The sequence below is a fragment of the Dipodomys merriami genome, unplaced genomic scaffold (genome assembly GCF_024711535.1).
Source record: "Dipodomys merriami isolate MVZ:Mamm:240054 unplaced genomic scaffold, mDipMer1.0.p SCAF_30, whole genome shotgun sequence".
Lineage (NCBI taxonomy): Eukaryota > Metazoa > Chordata > Mammalia > Rodentia > Heteromyidae > Dipodomys > Dipodomys merriami.
This window is the reverse complement of record NW_027204493.1, coordinates 3,177,762-3,197,093: the sequence shown is the minus strand read 5'-3', so window position 1 is coordinate 3,197,093 and position 19,332 is coordinate 3,177,762. Positions and strand designations below refer to the sequence as shown.

The 19,332-nt window shown below is 40.3% G+C and overlaps 1 protein-coding gene across 1 annotated transcript in view; it reads left to right on the top strand.

The window, feature by feature from the left end:
* The first annotated feature begins 260 nt into the window (after positions 1-260).
* Prlr (prolactin receptor) overlaps positions 261-19,332 on the top strand; it is a 171,378-nt gene continuing 152,306 nt past the window's right edge. Inside the window, exon 1 of the mRNA XM_070040928.1 lies at positions 261-373. The gene's annotated coding sequence lies outside the window, so the exon portion shown is untranslated. The remainder of the gene's footprint in view (positions 374-19,332) is intronic.

Sequence of the window (19,332 nt, the reverse complement as noted above, 5' to 3'; positions counted from 1 at the left end):
TTCGCCTCCAGCGAGGAACGTACGTGTTGCAACACTGACTCCTCCTCTAATGAAGAAAGTGAACAAGTGCACGGAGTTGAGCTGCTTCTGGGAGACTCGAGCCCGGGGACGGCGGAGCAGAGACGGGGCGCCTGCAGCACCCCTCCCCTGGGCCGGCCGCCCCTCGCCTGCCTCCGGCGGCCGCACTGGCTGCTCTCCAGCTTCGGGGGCTGGGGGATTTTATTATTATTATTATTATTATTATTATTATTTATTGTTATTATTATTTAACTCCGTGTTCATGAAACAGCTCTTGCCTCCGATGGATCTCCACGTCCGTCCTGGCGCAGGAAGTGCTCACCGCCTGGTACGGTAGAATTCGCTCCCGGCAAAAGTGAGTAACCCGGGCGTGCTAAGCCAGGGGCGCCCTGGGCGCGCGCGGCGCGGCGTCGGCGCTGGCGCCGTCCCCGCAGGCTGCGGGTTCGAAGCCCCGCGCGGGGTGGGGGGAGCTGGGCTGGAAATCCCGGACTGAGCTCGCAGCCAGCTTTTCCGAGGGACTGAGGCCACTCGAAGTGTGGCTCTGACGAGCGCGCGGGGCACCGGGAGTCTGTTCTGGGTGCCAGGCGGCTGCCGCGCGCGGTCGAGATTGCACCTTCCTTACGTCAGAATGCAAAAGGAAACAGAAAAGAATCGGGGAGGGCGGGGGGACGCCGGGAGAAAGGGAGACGGGGACAGGTGATGGGTGACAGTGACCCTGAGGAGTCCGGGCCGCGGCCCCGCACCGCGCCTCCCCTCCGCAAGTCCTCAGGGGGGAACGTGGAGTGAGTGTGGCCGCCCGCCTGACCCAAAGGTGTCACTTCCCAGTCCCCAGGGGGCGGGATGGTGGCAGACACCGGCCCTGGCAGCAGTAAAGTTACCCAAGTCTGATTGATCCATGGAGGAGATTGACCTAAAGTCAGGACTTGAAGCTGGGCAGAGAAGCCTGGAGCTGAAAGGGGAGAGGGGAGAGGGGGAAGGAGAAGGGAAAGCTGAGCAAACTCAGCGAACCCGGAGCCAGAATCCAGCCAGGGATAGCGTTCTGGATCAGAGTTGGAAAACATCCTTTTAGTGACCTCTACCTGTATCCTAGGGAAGTAAGCTGCGTTTTTCCCTAATGAAGAGAAACTTGAAAGAGTTTTCCTCCGGCCGGACCCGATCATGGTTGCACCGTGTGATTATTAACCTGGACGGATGGTTTTGTGTCCATTCATCTCGTTGGCTGGCCAAAATTCCCCGCCTGACTCTCTTGACCAATAAAGTTGCACTGTCCCTGAGCTGTGCAGCCCGGAGTACTGGACCCGTCCTGGGCCTCGGTTTGCTCTGGGAAATTTCAGGAAATGAATCATTTCATAGATAAGAGCTTAATGGGGGTGGAAATGCCAAACCGTACAAGACAGAGATACGCATTTTAATTTCAGTGTTTCTTCCAAAGTGAGGGCCATGGGTCTTTTGTGAGTTCAGCGGTGGGTTTATGGGATGTACGTACAATTTTATATAAAAGCCCAGACTGTGAGAGAGATCCCGGGGTGAAAGTCCCTTGTCGATAAGGACCTGTGTCAGTACCTCCCAGCCAGCCTCCTGTGGGTAGCAGGTGTCTGCAATGTTCTCAGAGTCTGGAGTCAACCACACTGAAAAAGAGAGACAGGGACTCCTGTCCTCGGGAGTCCCACACACTCTCTCGGGTGTTTCCCCAGTGTTTGTTTCTTGGAGACTCCTCTTCAAACTCTCAACAACTGTCCAACATTGATGGTTCTGTCTCCTAGAGGTTCGGGTCTATAAAGAGCACCGAAGAGTCTCCTGAAGAGGGTCAATGGGCAAATATAAGAGTGTTCTTAGGATCAGCAGACTACCTGTCAACAGTAGCAGCAAGTTTCTATTTGGAAACAAAACAGAAGGGTTAGGCAGTGATGTCTCTTTAGACCTCTTGTTTGGTTTTTAAGGGTCCATAGATCCCCCTTGCCTTGAGAAGATCTGGGTCTTTCACTCACAGTTCTAACACGATGTAGCAGAAATCACACAGAGTTTTGAAGTCAGTGAGACTGTGCTTCAGATTGTGGCTTTCTCTCTTTACCAAGTCACCGACTTTCTCTGAGCCAAACCTGTGTCTGACATGAGGGACAATGCTACTTTTCTGGCCTGCTATTGAGAGAATGGAAACATTTGCATCATGCTTGTCCCATGGTTAGTGATAAATTGCTATTATTTATACTAGCATGGGTTAAAAGAAAGTGTCCAATGCGCTTAATCTTTTTAGGGCAAATTGTTATCTCTTATATGGAGGTTGGATTAGCAGAAGAGTGAGTGAAATCAGCTTTAGTCTAATTCTCAACAATGAGTGATGTTCAGGGTCAAGTTTTCTGCTTTAAGCAGAGAACTATAGATTGCCAGGAGGTAAAATATGTCCAATTTGGGTATATATTCTCAATAGTACTATCCATTCTTTTTTTACTTGAATACAAAACAGTTGTCTGTGTCTGTAGCTACAAATAGCTGGAAACAGCTGGACCTGGAAGCATAGATATCCCATCACTAACTGCATGGCCAAATACAGTAATTATCTCAGTGGGAGCAAAATGTCTCCACTGTTATCTGCTTGTTATATGTTATCTTTTACCATTTGGCACAGATTTGGTTTTGAACTTGGCTCAGAATTTCTCTCTTTTTGTCTCTCCCTCTCCCTCTCCCATTCTGTCCTCTCAGGCGCAAGTGGTCAAATGATAAAAAATGTGGGAAAGAAATATGAGAACCCTAAGAGGAAATTGCAAACTCACAGAACAGAGAGTGACCAGCATATTCTGGTCATATTCTGCACACAAAGATGCCAATACTGATATGTGCCGCCAATTGAGCCTTTCAGATGTTGTAAGCAAGCACTTCTTGGTACCTAACAATAGTGAAGCGTCTTGAGTTATCATGTAAAGCTTTACAGAAAAGGAAAATGAAGACTCAAGAATATTTATATAATTCACTCAGTTTGTACAAATAGCTTGGGCTCTAAGCCCAGGTCTGACTTTGCCACCCACTACTTTTTCCATTATTTATGGCTGCCAAAGTCCTCCCTATCAGACAGTTGCATCATGCCAACAGGATTTGGATCCTACTCAAGGGCAAGAATAACCTCATGTGGTGAATGATTTTGCATGGTGTACAGATACTTCGTTTGTGGTATGTACTAACTGGTAGCAACACCAAATGACCAGTAGCAGGGCAACTTTCCTGACCCTTTCCATACCCAACTAGTACAATCCAGACAAGCAATACCCAACCACTGCAGATAAGACTGGTTCTGTGCCACTGATGGCCTGAACAACCCCACCAAGTTAAAAGCACTCAGGAATTGTCCTTCTCTCCATTTCTATCTATTTTCTTTTGTTAAGCATTCATTCATTCAGACACTCATTCATTCAACAGATACTTGATATGCTCTGGGGTATTTTTGTTTTTTGTTTTGCTAAACAATTGGCAGTATAATGGAGGGGAAAAAAAGGGTCCCAAGTTCCAGCTCTTAAATGGAACTTCTAGGCAAGGAAAAGCAATAGAAAACAACCAGGTGAACAAACTCTTAAAGATCATTTCAGATATGTATAAATGCTATAAATCAAAAGAGAGATTGAAAGATGACAGAGAAACAGATTAGCAGCAACTTGAAATAGGCAGGCAGAGAAAACTTTTGTAAGATAGTCACCTTTAAACTGAAGCTTGAGGGCGCCGGTGGCTCACGCCTGTAATCCTAGCTTCTCCTGAGGCTGAGATCTGAGGATCACGGTTCAAAGCTAGCCCAGGTAGGAAACTCCGTGAGACTCTTATTTCCAATAAACCACTCAGAAAATCAGAAGTGGCACTGGGTTCAAGAGGTAGAGTGCTAGCCGTGAGCTGAAGAGCTGAGGGACAGCACCCAGGTCCCAGGACTGACAAAAAAAAAAAAGGAGGAGGTAACAATGCTCAATAGGAAATGTACTCATTACCTTGCTCATGTAACTATAACCCCTCTGTACAACATTTTTACAATAAAACATACACAAAAAACATTGAAGCTTGATTTTTTTTTCAAAGAAAAAAGGTCCCTGCTTGTGAATATCTGGAAAAAAGGATGACTTAGTAGAAAACGTCTTAAGGGAAAAACCCTGATATGGGAGCAGCCTGTCCTCAAATCTAAAGATGGGCTCTTCTATTTGGATTTCTTTTGTTATTTCTTATTTTATAATTTTTAAGTTCTATTTAAATAGTTGTACAAGGGTTTTCATTTCAACATATTAATATATGAATGCAATGCATCTTGATCAATGGCATACGTTCCATCATTCCCCAAGACAGTACTTCTAGATGCAAGTTGGAGACTGGAAGTCTGGAAGTGTGGCTTAATTCATACAATGTCAGTCATGGAGCAAAAATGCCAAAGCTCTGAATTCAAGTCTCAGTACAAAAAGAGAGAGAAAGGAATAGAAACCAAGTTGGGTTTTATGTAGGAAAATTGTTTTAACAGCTAGTATACTCTCTTTGCTTCACTGTATCCTTTATCCCAATTTTGTTTACTCTGCACAACAATATGATGAGTTAGCTGTTTTGCTTATATTTTATAGTTGAAAAAGCACACTCTCAGAGGGAAAGCAAGAGCAACTAGCCCGAGCAACTAGCTCGTATCTGAATCATTCCATCTATTTTGCTCCAAAACCCACAATATTTTTCTTTTGCTAACACAGCATGTGGATTTTAAGATAATCTCTGGGACATAGAGAACCAGTAGAAGGAAAATAAAAATTATATTAGGTAACTCTATGTTGACAACGATATCTATCTGATGTATCAAACTCCAGTGTGTGTCTAAACTTGCACTCTTTACTACAATAATCACTAGCCACAGATGTGGTCTTCAAGCAACTGAAATGTGGCTAACCTAAATGGAAGTGTGATACAGCAGAAAACACATCCTAGATTTTAAAGACTAACTATTCTCCCCCACAAAAAGGAAAATAACTTTAATTTGGAGTTATATGTTAAAGTGATAATACTTTAGATAGACATTAGATATACTACTGGCTTTGATGAAAGTTCCTGAATTATTTTTACCTAGTTGCTTTACCTACGTGACTTAATGGAAACTTTAAGTCACATATATGACCCTCATTACAGTTTTATTGAACAACACTGGTTTGTTTAGATGAAAAGTTGACAAAGATATGATAACTTCTTTTCTCTAATTTTGGTTGAGCCTCTACTTGAGAGCATTAAATTCAGTAATTTGGTGAACCAAGAGAGAATAAAGGTTCCTTTCCCTTGCCTTTATCCTGCTGTGATCAGGTGACAATCTGAAATTCACAGCAATATGTCAAAACTGGCTTTCAATAAAAGTGACTCAGTGGTCATCCATGTCACTAAGACCCAGGACCTCCAGAAGGCAAATTTCAATAAGATCTCACACATCTCATAACCAAAGCAGCATTCATTAAAAACCTTGATTGAAAGATTTACCTACAAATTGCTTCCTAAGACAATGTCTTTGCCATTCTTAGCTCTTTGGAAAAGCAGACCAAGAGACTTCAGGAGTTATACATATGTGTACAAAGCTCATTAAACAAATTATTGCCTGTGGTGATAAAGATTTCTTCCTCACTATCCTCTTAATTAAAACAACTTGAATAGGAATCAATCCAAGTTTCCAAAAGGGACACTTCAAGGATATTGCCAAAGGCCACCTTCGGTTTCTTTAGTTTGCTGGTTAAAATGGCCTTCAAATATCTATTGAAGTAAAGATATGCATTATTCTTATGGCTTTACTTTTGTGGAGAAGAGCAAGCAAATTATATTATTCCTGGAGGAAGCCTCTTGTCTGTGAGATTAGAGACTCAGATTCTACTTTTGACTACTCTGTTGAATGGTGTGTTATCCTTAATCTCCTTCCTCCCAAAACCCTGTATGAGGATGTAGTGCCATAAAAAATACTAATGGAGAAATGTGCTATGAAAGTTAGCCATGGTGAACCTGTAATACATTTTCTCCCGGGAGGAGAACATGTAGCCTGTAGGCTGTATAAGGTCTATACAATCATTTGTAACAGTACACTGATTTTTCATGTTTCTTCTTGTCTACCCTTGGCTGTCTGCCTGAATTGATCTTTTGAATGCCCTGGACTAATGTAAATATCCAAATAATCCTTGGCTGGAAAAAAATAAAGATTCCCCATCCCTGAAGGAAGCTCTTTGAGATTTACAAATAACATCTGTTCATTGCCACTTGAAATCTAAACCTGGGGAAAGGAACAGAACAGAAGCAGACTTGAGTGAATCGTAGTGCATCTACAACACCAACAAGCTCCAAAAATAGCTATGCTAGAAATAATAGAAGACACTGGAGAGTCAAACATGGTTCTTTTTCTAGAGGGAGGAACCATATTACCCATCTCAAGATGGACATAAATACAATGTGCCAGGAATAATGTAAGAGAACATTGCCAAGTGTTACATAAAGGATTACAAACAGGCATTCCAAAAGGCAATATCCCTGAGGTTCATTGAGAAAGGCCAAATACAGCTGGGCAATAAACAATAGACACCTAAAAGACAAAAGCAAAGATAGCCCAAGTAAAGAAAAACAATGCATTGGCATATGGAACAGTAATCTGTGTAGCTCATTTGGTGATTGAGAAAAAGAGCTCTTGGGCTCATTCAGCGATCTTAGAGCCTCCCTTTATAGCACAATCATCTGAAAAGCTCCAAAACTACTGATGTGTCAGCCCCATGTCTTCATCTAACTTCGTCAGTTTAGAATTGAGGCCTAGCTTTTCTCTGGGATTTTTATTTGTTTCTTTGCTTTTGTTTTAATACACCCAGAATATTTTAATGTGAAGACATAGTTAATAAACCTAAGAAAAACCCCAGATTTTCTATCATAATATGGGGAATAAAATTAAAGGCATATTATTTAAACAGAGATTAAATATATATGAATTAATCCATTTGGGATTGAAGGAATTTGTGTATGCATGTGCCTGCGTGCGTGCGTGCGTGTGTGTGTGTGTGTGTGTGTGTGTGTGTGCGCGCGCGCACGCGCACTGGTACTGGGGCTTGAACTCAGGACCTAAGCACCACACCTTTCCTTTTTTGCTCATGTCTGGTGCTCTACAACTTGGGACACAGTTCTACTTCTAGTTTTTTGCTGGTTAACTGGATATCAGAGTTTCATGGTCTTTCCTACCCAGGCTAGAAATACTCAGATTTCATGTCTGTACTAGAAGTACAGACATGAGCTACCTGCTCCTTGCAGGAAATTTTTATCTGCCCATGTATTTGTATGTGATCTTTTAAAATTCTCAGATAATTATTAGTTGATTCTGCCCATTTGTGTGATACAGTCAATAGCTCCTTGTAACCATTCCTTTCTACCCTCTGTGTGTTTTGGAGGTGCTCTATAGTCAATTCCAGTGAAGCAAGGGGAAATTATAAAACACCACAGCTGTTTGTTGCCATTGGCCTTTGCATAATTTTTACAAAATATTTTGTTATGGTATTATGTTATGATGCCCTTTTGCAAATATCTACTTTATAACCATCTGTGACTTTCTCTCACTGATCCAGTTTTATAAACTGAGAAGTAGAGTTGAATTACTTGCCTTGGGCCATGGGGCTAGCTGATGATCAAGACTGGAATCCACAGCCACTTCAATACTCCATAGGTTATTAAATTCCTGGGTCTGCACAGCCTCCTCCTGGTCCCTAGTAGCAACATCACTGCAACCAGTGTCACATGTCAGTAGGTGAAGATTACAAGTCTGCTGAAGCTGTCAACATTGTGCTGAGAGCCTGAGCATCAGCTGCCAAAAGGCAGCCTACAACAATGGGGTCGCCAGTCTAGTAGCCTTTGGTCAGGCCTTCTTTTAGTTCAGTGCTCTGCTGTGTTCACCAAAGGCAGAGTTGCATTTCCACTGCTCCCCAGCCCCAATGCTTGACAGCCAACTCATTTCTCCTGTCAGAAATGCCTGTTCATAGAAGATATTAATGCATCACTACACCGCTAAGTGGGGTGGGGAGAGAGAGAAGAAAGCCAAACCCCTTACAGCTGCATTTTAAAAGAACCCCCCTTTATGTGTTGAGAATGCTAAGAACCTTTCTGATGGTCCATGTGGTATTCTTCAGATGGTTTTCTTTTCCTTTGTCAAAGCCTCTCTCTTTCTGTCTCTCCCTCTCTCTCTGTCTCTCTGTCTCTGTCTTATACTCTTGTTATGAGTTATATGTTTAAAAAATTATTTTGTTCTTTATATATATGAAAAGTTTTGCCAAAGGTTCAGGAGGAACAAAAACAATTGAGTAGGTAACACATGGCACTTTTTGAGCAGTGAAGCTGTTCTGGATGATATAGTCAGGATGAGTATATGACATTCACATCTGGCAGAGCCCACAGAGGGAACACTAAGGCAATATGGTCTTCAGTTAATACAGTGCACCAATACTAGTCATCAATTATAACATACTTTCTGTGTAAACTTTGTGTCTGAAAAACATTCTACTAAAATACATTCACACACATATATGCATAGGTACATGTATATATATGTACATGCACATATATATTTTTTCATGTATATATATGTACATGCACATATATATTTTTTCATGTATATATATGTACATGCACATATATATTTTTTCATGTATATATATGTACATGCACATATATATTTTTTCATGTATCTATATGTACATGCACATATATATTTTTTCATGTATATATATGTACATGTATATATATGTACATGCACATATATATTTTTTCATGTATATATATGTACATGTATATATATGTACATGCACATATATATTTTTTCATGTATATATATGTACATGTATATATATGTACATGCACATATATATTTTTTCAATGTTACAGGGCTTCATGCATGGTAGGCAAGCACCTTAAGACTGAGCTACATCTGCAACCCCCAAAATGTTTTTTAAAGGCTACTAAAATTGACTCTTCCACCCATTAATAATTCTTTCTCCGCAAACCTGAAAATTTGTGTCATAAAGGGAATGCTCTGGTCTCCTGTACTCTAGAGCCTGGCTTTAGATACACTCATACTGGTGTGTCTCAACTTTCTTACCTGAAAATGAAGTGAAAAGTAATGGTTCTTGAGAAAAATTTCTCTGTGGGTTTATGATTTAAGATCTTTGTAGAAGAAACAAAAAGCACTTGAGGGCCTGAGGTAGGAGGGGACACAAACATAGTGGACAAAGGGTGTGTACATGCAGCAGTGGTACTGCCTTGATACTACATGGAAAATGAACTATAAACTTGTCTATGAGGATGGGAAGGAAAAACTGGGAGGAAGTGAAGGAAGGGGTGACATTGCCCAAAATGAAATGCACTCATTGCCTGAATTATGAAATGGTATCCCTCTGTACATCATCTCTACAATAGCAATTTTTAAAGTTCTTTTATTGAAAAAAGCACCTCAGAATGATGCCAGTGATTCTTCTATGCGAGTATCTGTCTGTCTTGCCACCACGGTGGATAGAACTGAGCCCAGTTGTCACTGAATTCATGCTTTGCTAGGAGCCTGCTATGGGCCAGGTCCCAATGGTGTCCTACCTCTTAAAGTTTGGATCAGGAAATGGAAATCACACTACAACATTGCAGATCTCATTTTCTACCCTAAGACCGCCACAGGGAAGGCAGCTCTGTGTATAAGCTCTGGTTTGGTAGACGTGGAGGTTGCCACTCCTCAACAGCTGTTTCCTAATAACCACCCGTCTAGTAGGATAATAACACCCTACTCAGAGGACTTTCTACGGATTGCACAGGAAACACACCATCATCATGGTACTGCAATGCTGTATGGTGCATAAATAGTACTCTTGGAGCTTCCCATTTTTCATGTTTGCTCTGACTCTATCCGGGTCCTACATCCTCCAACCAATCATAAATGCTATAGACCCTTCCTCTAACACTTACTCTCCTTAGCCTCCCCCATTCAATTTATTTGCCCTATTTTCTGAGAGAGACAGAGACAGAGACAGAGAGTGCACCCATTTTATTTACCTTATTTTCCAAGAACTAATGGCCCCCATGGAATTCTGGGACAAATTACCTATGTGTTCCCCTTTCACCCAACAAGCCCATGGAGAGGAACCCCAGTGACACTGAACTTCAGAGGCAATCTGGAAGGAAAGATACACAATATAGTTGGCAACATTTTCAGAGAGTGTTGCTTGGTTTTACTAGGCCTTGTTTTAGGATGACCAAATAATGAACAAGAGCATTGAAGTTTCAATTTAATGCAAGGAAGCAATTTGCTAATCAAGTACTAGTTTTCATAAATGTTCTCTATGCCTCACAACCACCTTAAGAAGGCTAGATTTTCCCTTTTACATATGAAGAAATTGAGTCTTCCATTTATTTAATCACTCCTTAGGAAAAGATTTTAATAAGCACTTCTAACGTAACAAACATAGAATTGGATGATGAAGATAGGAAGTTGAATTCTATCCAGTCCTTGCTCTTAGGAAATCTATGGTCTGCTGGGGGAACTGGCAGATTCACTGACAATTGCAACCCTGGAAGGAAGCCCAGGAAGATAAGAAAACAAAAGATGGCACCTGATCAGCCTAGGGTTGACATGGGAGACACAGACATATGTTTCATCTCATTCTCTCTCTCTGTCTCTCTCTCCCTCTCTCTCTGTCTCTGTCTCTCTCTCTGTCTCTCTCTCTCTGTCTCTCTTTCCTCTCCCTTTTCTTTCTCTCTTTCCTCCCCCCTTCCTTCCTTCATTCCTTCCTTCCTTCCTTACTTTTTCTTCCTTCCTTCCTTCCTTCCTTCCTTCCTTTCTTTCTTTCTTTCTTTCTTTCTTTCTTTCTTTCTTTCTTTCTTTCTTTCTTTCTTTCTTTCTTTCTTTCTTTCTTCCTTCCTTCCTTCCTTTCTTTCTTTCTTTCTTTCTTTCTTTCTTTCTTTCTTTCTTTCTTTCTTTCTTTCTTTCTTTCTTTCTTTCTTTCTTTCTTTCTTTCTTTCTTTCTTTCTTTCTTTCTTTCTTTGCCTGTCTTGGGCCTTGAACTCAGGGCCTGGGTTCTGTTTCTGAGCTTTTCTATGCTCAAGGCTAGCACTCTACCACTTGAGCCATAGCACTGCTTCTAGCCTTTTCTGTTTATGTAGTACTGAGAAATTGAACCCGGGCTTCATGTTTTAGGCAAGCACTCTACCACTAAGCAAACTTCCTTCTTTCTTTTGTTTTCTTCCTTCCTTCCTTCCTTCCTTCCTTCCTTCCTTCCTTCCTTCCTTCCTTCCTTCCTTCCTTCTTCTTTCTTTCTTTTTCTTTCCTCCCTTCTTTTTTTCTTCCTCTCCCTCTCTCTTTCTCCACCCCCACCTCTCCCTCTCTCAACTCTGGTCCTGGGGCTTGAACTCTGTCCCTGAGCCTCTCTGTGCTCAATACCAATGCTCTACCACTTGAGCCACAGCACCACTTCCGACTTCTTCTGTCTATGTTGTACTGAGGAATCAAACCCAGGGCTTCCTGCATGCTAGGCAAGCACTCTACCGCTAAGCCACATTCCGAGCCCAACAGTAGTTCTCAATAGTGAGATATATGAGACTAACCTTGAGAGCTTTCAAAAATTACTCCTGGGCCCATTGAATCAAGATTCTGGGAATGGGGCTTGGGGATCTGTAGTTATTTACAATTTTTCTGGTGATTATGATGTATATTCTTAAGAACTACTTCTCACTATGATCCAAATGTAATTACTTACATGTTTCCTCTTTTATCTTATATCACATGAACCAAAAAAATCATTATTATTAGGTAGCAACTTTCTTTTTCTATTCTTTGGAAAGCATGACTTTCAACGGCATATTTTATTGTCTGCTTCTATAAACAGACCCTGTTGTCCTCAGAGATGCCGTGAATAATCTCATAACTAAAATTGCTTATGTGAAATTTGAAAAATCAGATTGCCAGGAGCTTGGCAATTATGAGATGGCATGATAAAGGTTAAGATTGCCTGCCACCCATGCGTTGTTTCCCAATTACTGTGCATGATCTTTAGTTAACCAAGATTTCTTTGTCTTAGTCACTTCAAGACCAATGGCATCCAGTCATGCTCATGTCCTTATTAAAAATACAATTACAGAGATAGTCTCCAGGGCTTATCATGGAGAAGACTTTAACAAGGTGAGTTGGCCAAGGACTAACAGGTTGGGCACTACCCTCTCACACGTGGGAAATCACGTGGGGTGAAGAGGCTACTAGCATCATCAGCCTGGACTGGGTGGAGAGTAAATGAATTTGGCTTAGAAATACTTGTATCAGTAGCAAAAAGGAACCAGGTTTCCATATTAAATTTGACAGGAGATGAAAGGATGATAAGCCAATTTTACTATGCTGAAGTGCTGAGTTTTTTAGGATTAAAAGGAAACATACTTATTAATAAAGAGACTTCTGGCAGACAAATGGGCAAACATAGATAGCATCCGAAATTAATTTTTATTCACCTAACTCCCACTTATGGAGGTTGTGCTTTTATGGGGAAGTACTTTGGACTTGAACTCAGAGCCTAGGATGACTTGATTCTTCTACTGAATATTGCCTCCATCCCTGTTTTCATTGGTAATTCGTAAGACAGGATCTCAGTTCCTGCACCATCACACACAGGAGCTAAGATCCACCTGCTTCAATTAGGCTTTCTATTGTCAATGGGATCACAAGATTACATACAATACCATCATCATACCCAGCTTCCTTTCCAGAGAGAATGACTGTCTATATTTTTCTTGCCAGGCTGGTCTGGCACCATGGTCTTCTCAATCTCAGCCTCTCATTGTAACTTGGGATGACAGGTGAATGCAACCACACCTAACTTTAAGTTGAGAACAGGGTCTCACAAACTTTTATACAGGCTAGCCTCAACTGTGATCCTCTGGTTTTGAGTCTCCCAGGTAGCGAACATTACAATCTTGAGCCACAGGTAGCTGGAGGTTCTACTTTTTGCCAGGGACCACAAAAAGGTAGAGATTGAGTGATAACATTTCTATTTTTGTGGAGTTTACATTCCAATGAGGAAAACCCAAATATCTACATTTTTTAAGTTGAAATAAATGAATGTTAAGAAGAGAAGGGAATAGAATTTTGTGAGTTCTGTTTTACATAGCTGAATGTGTTGCTCCCTCTTGGGAGTCAGCATCCAAGCCAGCACATCAACACTAAGGAGAAAACCATGTAGGAGTTTGAGAGCAGGCTGCCGGCCGAGGGAACACCAAGGACAAAAGGCCTGAGATCGGAAAAGGGCTGGTATGTTCAGGAAACAGAAAGGAAGACAGCATGGCTGGAACTTAGCTATGTGGAGTCAGGCAAGTGAAGCCTGAGGTCAGGAGCTAGAGTTGGGATTTTAATTGCTTTGGAATCCTTGAGAAGCTTCCACAGGGAAAGATTATGTTTTACATGGTATTTTAGAAATATTCTGTGTGGATACCTGAGGCTTGAGAGGCTGATCATAAGGTCTAAGTAAAGTAAGGGATGGATTATGACAGCAGTGGAATGGAAGAGCTGTTGGATCGAGGGTGGAGCTAAGAAGTCAGTCCAGCATGGCTTCCAATGGACAGGCTGTTTCTGCCCTGTGCCAGCTTCAGCCGTGGCTTCTGAGCCAAAATGGAATCATTTCAACCCCTACTTAGAAACATTAGGGATTTTGACCTTAATGTAAGCAGAAGAAAACAAATCCTATCTAAAGAAAATTTTGTTTGCTGCTCATCTTGAACCATGACTATGTTACCTTAGTTCCAGACTGTTCTGTTGGGGTTGTTTGTTATTTCTGCATTTCTCCTAAGTACTGGAATGGTCAGATTCACACTGCTTGTTTATCTCTTTTCTGAGTATTTGACACTGGCTGTATTTACCAAGTCCTTCCTGCTGTCAGATATTTCCTGGTTGTCCGTTTCCCTGTAGAAATGCTGACATCATAATAGTTCCCATTTAATGAGCTCTTACTCTATGCAAGACAGTTTCTAAAATGTCATGAATTCATTTATTTTATTTAGTCCTCCTGGCTATGATTTACAATATGTGGCTAGTCATATTCATGTTTTATTCATTTGTTTGGGCAGAACTGAAGTTTAAACTCAGGACCTTGTCCTTGCTGGCAGGAGCTCTACCACATTGAGCCACTCCCCTCAGTCCTATTATAGTTTTATAAATGATAAAATGAGACACAATAAAAGAGGTCAAGTCACTTACCAAAGAACATATGGATAGTATGTGGCAAAGTCAAGATTTGAACAAAAGCAGAGGTCTGGGCTTTTAGCCCTGTGTGTGCCCTTCTCATCCATTCCTACTCGTTCTCCTCTTTATAATAGAACCTGTCACGTTAGGCTCTTCTTTTTCCTACAAAAACAAACAAACAAACAAGACAAAAAATATCCTATTAGGAGACACTTCAGGGCTTACAGTCCTGGAAGAGGCAGGAAGACGGCACAATTCAGATATTGCGTGATCCATCCCCTCCCCAGGAGCCCTCACATCTCCTGCCTGCTACTTGCCAAGGTACACGAATAACACCCTCCACCACACTGGGCTAGACAATTTGCCAGTGTCAGAAGGCTATGGTAACACAGTGCTCTCTTTTCCTCCAGCCCTAGCCACTCACTACTTGCTGCTTCTGTGTTGTGCTCAAGTGCCTACCCCTTTAATGGAAGAAACTAAAGCTAGTTAACAAGCCATGCAGCAGATTCTAGTTACTACCTAGAGCCATTTAAGGCTAACTTATAGAAACCTGAAAAAAATCATTTTGATGTTGGTGTAATTTGGGGAAGAGAAGGGAAAAAACAAATTGTTTAAATAAGGATACAGGTGGATACATTGCAACAATGGCTGGCAGGGGGAGTGTAGCTGAGGAGGTGGATGGGAAGGGATGGTATGGGAAAAGCAAAGGAGGAGGCAACAATGGTTGATAAGAAATGTACACATTACCTTGCTCCTGTAATTGTAACCCCTCTGTACAGTATTATCACAATAAAAAACTTCTTTAAAAAATCATTGATGTATTTGTACTCACTTCACTTGCTTCACAATATTTAAATGTTTGTCTCCAGACTTTTATTAGCAGAAGTGAAATAAGGCTGAGGAATATAATTGTTTGTTCTGTCATTTCTACCTTAACTTTGTATTCGCTTATAGAAAATTCTTCCCACAAGTTTCTTGATTTTCCAGAAATCAGTATGAAAGTTACAGACTACTTCTACCACATACACATTTCCCAGAGATGGTAATAATGAATGTAGCAGACGTGAGATTTATATAAAGAAATCATTAAGATTTCTTTAACCTAAGTAATGAACCCTTCATCAGTGGCTGTAAAGACAGTAATTTGGATGATTCATCTTCTATGCTATATAAGTTTAAGCTTGATAAATATTTTAATTAAACAAGGTGGAGTCTTTCTTTACTGCAATTGCAACAGGGTAATTTTCAATTGATAAATATGTATCGGCATCATTAAAATCAACAAAATCATTTGTCTCTGTAGTCAGCTGTTGTGTTTTCTTTCTTTCTTTGCCTGTCCTAGGGTTTGAACTCAGGGCCTGGGCACTGTCCCTGAGTTTCTTTTGCTCAAAGCTAGCACCCTACCACTTGAGCCACAACACCTCTTCTGGCTTTTTCTACTTATATGGTACTGAGGGCTTCATGCATGGTAGGCAAGCACTCTACCACTAAGCCATATTCCCAGCCCACCTGTTTTATTTTCAATAAACGTGTTACTTTAAAATATTATACAATTCATGCCATTGTTTTCTTATGATTATAACTTTCAAACTCAAAACTGAACAGGGACTGAAAAGAACTGTTGCTAAAGTTGCATTAAATTATTCTCTTAATTAAAGTTCAAAGATTATACTGGCAATAGCAACTAATTAAAATTTGAAAGATACTTCATATCTTTGAATGGTCTCAAAATAGCTTAGAATCTGATAAAGGGTTTAATTTATTTAAGCTAGCTTTGAGTCAATAATGTAAGTTCCTTCTTTAATAAAAACAACTTTAGTAAAGTAAATAGGCAGAGAGTAAATATGAGTATGTATCACATGTAGCCAAGGTAAAGTCAAAGATCAGAATTTGGTATAGGAGTGACCCTATGTGTGAGCTGAAGAGCTGAGGGACAGAGTGCAGCCCACAACCGACCCAACAAACAAAGACTTTAATGAGATCATAACACTGAGCTGAAGAGCTGAGGGATAGCGCCTAAGCCGAGTTCAAGCCCCACGACCGACCAAAAAAAAAAAAAAAAAAGACTTCAATGAGATCATAACATTGTTCACAGCTGTAGGTTTTATTTAATTTTTTGTACATGGTTTAAAGTGCAAAAGGACAAAAGTATTCATAATGAATATATTTTGCTTTTTACTCCAGCTGTAACTGCGAAGCCAGGGTCACCTTGTTCTACCAGTACTGACTTTTCAGTGTTCCTGAAGAATCTTTTTCAAAACTCAAGTACAGTATTCAGTGCGGTTATTGTAGGATGAACAGACATATTTTCAGAGAATTTATCTTCTACATATCAAGAAGGTGAACTTACACAACATATACATATCTGGGCATTGGTAACCATATTTGCCAGTGATGATTTTACAAGTAATTCAAATTGTGAAATATTAGCATATAAATAATGGGATGTATGAATCATGAGATCTAAGCATGTTCAGACTCAGTCTTCTACAGGGACTTAAGAATGCTTGACTCAAACAGGCCTACACATCCATGCTCGAAGACTACACATAGAAAATCCTTACTGTTTCCAGAGGCTCAGGTCATCACAAGTCTTGGAAATCTCCCATCACAAAAAGATGACCTCCATTTGACATTTAGAAGGGATAGGTAGGATGGAACTCACTATTTGCTAAGATGTAAAAGAACAATCAGGAAAGGCAAATGCTGTGACTGGCATGAGGATCTTAGAATGTACTCACTCCACTCATTGCCTGGCCCCATCACCGTCATTTATGACCTGTGTGAAATGATCCTATGTTTCGTGGTTAATTCATTCATTATAAGTTACCTGGGGGCAGGATTGTGGATGGTTCTCTTGTGCATACTCTGTTCTAGAACCAAACAATTTATTCTGAATTACAATACTTGCCAACTAGGTTAAACAAACAACTAGGTTATTTCAAATCATCACAGATTACAGAAACAAGATCTTTGTCAATCCAAGTAAGTTTGAACCACTAGCTGTCCAAATGGCATGAAGAAAATGAATTTTGCTCATTACCTCTACAGGTCTGGACTTGAAGATTATAAGATAGTAAACTGTCTTTTGTATTGGCATAGGTCTGAGGATGTCTGTGGCCTTCAAACACTAATTATTAGTCGTTAGCATATCCCCTCTAGAGATTACAGAGGCTAGTATGTGTTCATTAGGCCTAATGAACAAACTTGCCTGCTAGTTTTACCTCTTCTCCCCATCTTTCTACTCTGTTCCAGAATCTTTTTTTTCTTACTTTTAAGTTTTCACTAGTGCATACTAAGTATACAGGATGAAGTGTTCCATTATAATATTTTCCTATGTAGATAAAATACTATGCTCATGACAACCATCTCTATTATGTTTCTTATACGCTTGCACTTACACTCCTTTTTTTGTATTTCTTGAATGTTTTAAGTGAGTTTCATCATGACCTTTAAATATAGGCATAAACTGTACTTTGATGATATATTCTACCCTACTTCTATATTCTAACCTACTTCTGGTTCCCCCAAATAATAGTTCCTCATCTTTTTGTTTATGTATATTTTAAAAATATTCCAGAGAAAATATAGAGTATTTGTCATTGCAAATCTATAGCTTACTTCCCCTAATGTGATAATCGACAGTTTCATCTATTTCCCTGTGACAAACTTAATTTTCTTCTTCTTTAAAGCCAAATCATACTCCACAGTACAGATATGCTATATTTTCTTTGCGCATTGGCTATTGTGACCAGGTGCTCACTCCTGTAATCCTAACTACTAGGAGGCTGGGATTTTGAAGATCTCAGTTCAAAGCCAGCCCAGGCAGGAAAGTCTGTGGGACTCTTATGTTCAATTAACCACCAGAAAACCAGAAAGTAGTACTGTGGCTCAAGTGGTGGATCTCTCGTCTTAAGATGGGGGCCAGTGTCCAGAGTTCAATCCCCACAACTGACAAAAAACAAAAAACAAAAAACAAAATAAAAACACTTAGCTATTGTGAATAGTGATGGTATAAACATGGGTGTTGCTATACCTCTATTGTGTGCTCAGTTACATTCATTCCATCATTCCATATGTTTGCAAGAGTGTGGTAGCAGTATTATTTGGTAGTATTTTAATTTATTAAGGAACCACCATACTGAATGTCATACTGGCTGACTATATTCCTACCAAGAACGGATAAGGGTCTTTAACCTCCACCCCCATTCTCACCTGAATTTGTTGTTTATATTTTTTATTGTAAAGATACTGTACAGAGGAGTTACAACTACATGAGTAAGGTAATGATTACGTTTCCTATTGAGTGTTGTTACCTCCTCCTTTGTTTTTCCCCTACTATCCCTTCCCTCCCCACCTCCCCAACTCCTCCTTCCTCTACTCTCCCCCAAAGTTGTAAAGTTTGTTTTCAACATAATGTCTTATACATCTCATTGTTACAATGGGTCAATCTGTATCCTGTAACCTTTTTCAGCATTTTGTTATTTCCCTTGCCCTCCCCACATTAGAAAAAAATATATATACAAGATGCAGGGCACCGGAATCAAATACAGTGAAAACAAGGGTTATACCATGGGAGGAAGAACATACAAAAGAAACAAAAACATCACATAGTCCATTTAAAAAAAAAAACAGAAACAAAGATAAAATTTCTTTTCACTTAGCATCATCTTATATGGTCATATGTACATAGCTTTTGACCTTTTCTGTTAGTCTGGTAATATTATCCTAGATGTATACTAGTTAATGCAAATAAGGGAAACCATGAGACCTATGTTTCTTTGGATCCGACTTACTTTATTTAAGATAATTTTTTCCAAGTCTTTCCATTTCCTAACAAATGGGGCAATGTCATTCTTTCTGATGGAGGCTTAGAATGCCATTATGTGTGTGTGTGTGTGTGTGTGTGTGTGTGTGTGTGTGTGTGTGTGTGTGTGTGAGAGAGAGAGAGAGAGAGAGAGTGTGTGTGTGTGAGTGTGTGTGTGTGTGAGTGTGTGTGTGTGTGTGAATCACATTTTCTTGATTCATTCATCTATTGAGGGGCATCTGGGTTGGTTCCATATCTTAGCTATGGTGAATAATGCTGCGATAAACATAGTTGTGCTGGTAGCTTTGTG